The sequence below is a fragment of the Austrofundulus limnaeus genome, unplaced genomic scaffold (genome assembly GCF_001266775.1).
Source record: "Austrofundulus limnaeus strain Quisiro unplaced genomic scaffold, Austrofundulus_limnaeus-1.0 Scaffold9, whole genome shotgun sequence".
NCBI classification, from domain to species: domain Eukaryota; kingdom Metazoa; phylum Chordata; class Actinopteri; order Cyprinodontiformes; family Rivulidae; genus Austrofundulus; species Austrofundulus limnaeus.
Window position 1 is genome coordinate 675,936 of NW_013952411.1, and position 1,879 is coordinate 677,814.

The 1,879-nt window shown below is 38.8% G+C and overlaps 1 protein-coding gene across 1 annotated transcript in view; it reads right to left on the reverse strand.

Moving 5' to 3' along the window:
• Nucleotides 1-807: 807 nt before the first annotated feature.
• The window catches only part of ubr3 (ubiquitin protein ligase E3 component n-recognin 3), a gene marked incomplete in the record, with an annotated part of 53,260 nt that continues 52,188 nt past the window's right edge, over nt 808-1,879 (reverse strand). The window contains 1 exon segment of the mRNA XM_014001352.1: nt 808-1,879.

The window sequence follows — 1,879 nt, forward strand, 5'->3', positions numbered from 1 at the left end:
ACTGTTCTATGCATGCTGTGTGAGGTCTGAGAAGCAGCAGGAGGCACCTACCTGCACAGGTAAACGTGTTAAGTCCAGTGATACCTGCTGGAGACCGGAACCAACAGGCTTCAGCCTGAACCTTGTTCCAGATCCCCAGTTTGAAATTCCTCATTCTGATTATTTTCTTTCTTTCTTGTTATCTAATTGGTTGAAAGCAGGAACAGTAGGTCATTATCCACAGATCTGCTMTTGTTTATGAAGTCCAAACCAATTACTCTGCTCAGGCTTCATTACATGGCACCACCCTCTCCATTTTTTTTAATTTCTCTACTCGTGTTATTTTTAGGACCTCATGCCACCCTGTTATAACCATGCATTGTTTAATTTTATTAAGAATCACATTTTGGAAGCGTGCCAGCTCAGGTCATGGAAGTTCACTCCACTTGAGCTTCAAAAAAACTGAGACCCCTGGTGGTGACTTAGTGAGCTATTTGTGCATTGAGAAAGCAGAATTAATCAAAGATTTTGACTCGAGCAGCCGTGTTGGACTGATGTCCTGGCCAGGGTGTAACCCACCTCCTGACCAGTGGAGGTGGGCACCAGGTTCCTGAAATACTGAAGAAATGAGTTGGTAAATGTTGCAGAAAGGCCACAATACTGAGTGAGAATAAGGCTCTTGATGTCAGCTTCCACATGAGGTTTCCTGAAAATTAGTTTAATAAAACCTGAAAAAAAAAATCCAGATAAAGCAACTGATTATTTTTTCCTATATGAATGTCTTTAAATGTCACTGATCACAATCAGATAACAAGAAAAGAAGACAAGTCAGTGTGCTTATGTTTTATTCACTTATGTTACATTTTGCATCATAACCCCTGGTCAAACTCAAAGTTTGAGTCAGCACCTACAGTAATGTACTGTATTCTGTCTTCATTCACACAGGAAAACACACAGAAGCTCTCTGACACCCGTTACTCACTGGCTGCTTGGCTGCAAACATTTACAAAGTGGGAAACTACAAAAAACGAAAAGAAACAGAAAAAAAACCTGGTAAACTGAAAAAAGCAAAAACAAAACAGAGGCTCAAAATCAAAAGGAAGTTCTCAAGTGTTGAGTTACTCTGATTTCTCAATGCAGCACAATGTGGCCCAGCATTTCAAAACTACACTTATTCCCTCCAAACATAATAAATATGAACCATTTTTGCAGGCACAACTGAATGAAATTTCCTCTCTCCTAAATAGAAAGAAAATGACCAGAAAATGAAGTTGAAGGATGCCGTGCACAGTGTAAAACGGATACTTCTGTYTGATAATCCTGTAACGCCGGAATGCAACTAATAATAACTAGATGAGTAAAATAATAATGATATACATTGTTCCGTACTGTCATCAGAACTTGATAAAAGGCATAAAAGGAAATCTTTGTTACAGCCCAGAAAGGACAGTAAAGAGTAATTTCTTCTCACAGGAAAGAAACTTTAGTTTCACTGATTTTCATATCTTGAGGAGACTCCGACAAACTTGGTGTAACCTTTTTGTTCAGGCGTGGCGCTCAGTGAAGCAGCAACCAGGTGTGAGCAGTGGCATTTCGCTCAAATTTCAGCTGAATCCTAATTTAAGTGAAGTACTGTAGCGGTTTCAAAGCTGTCACTTCAGTTTCTTTGTCACACCCAACAAAGACAAACAAGTAAAGCAGAAAAAAAGTGGGATTACATGGTCTGGGAGGGTGGGGGGCAATGTGGCAACTTCCTTAAACATTAGAGTTTAACATTCCCAGCCTTCTACTGTAAACTCAAAGAACAATATTAGGGGAAAAAAAGCACAAACAAACTAAAATTATTTATTTTAACAATGAGCAGCAGCATTTATTTAAATATCTAAAACATACTTTAAAC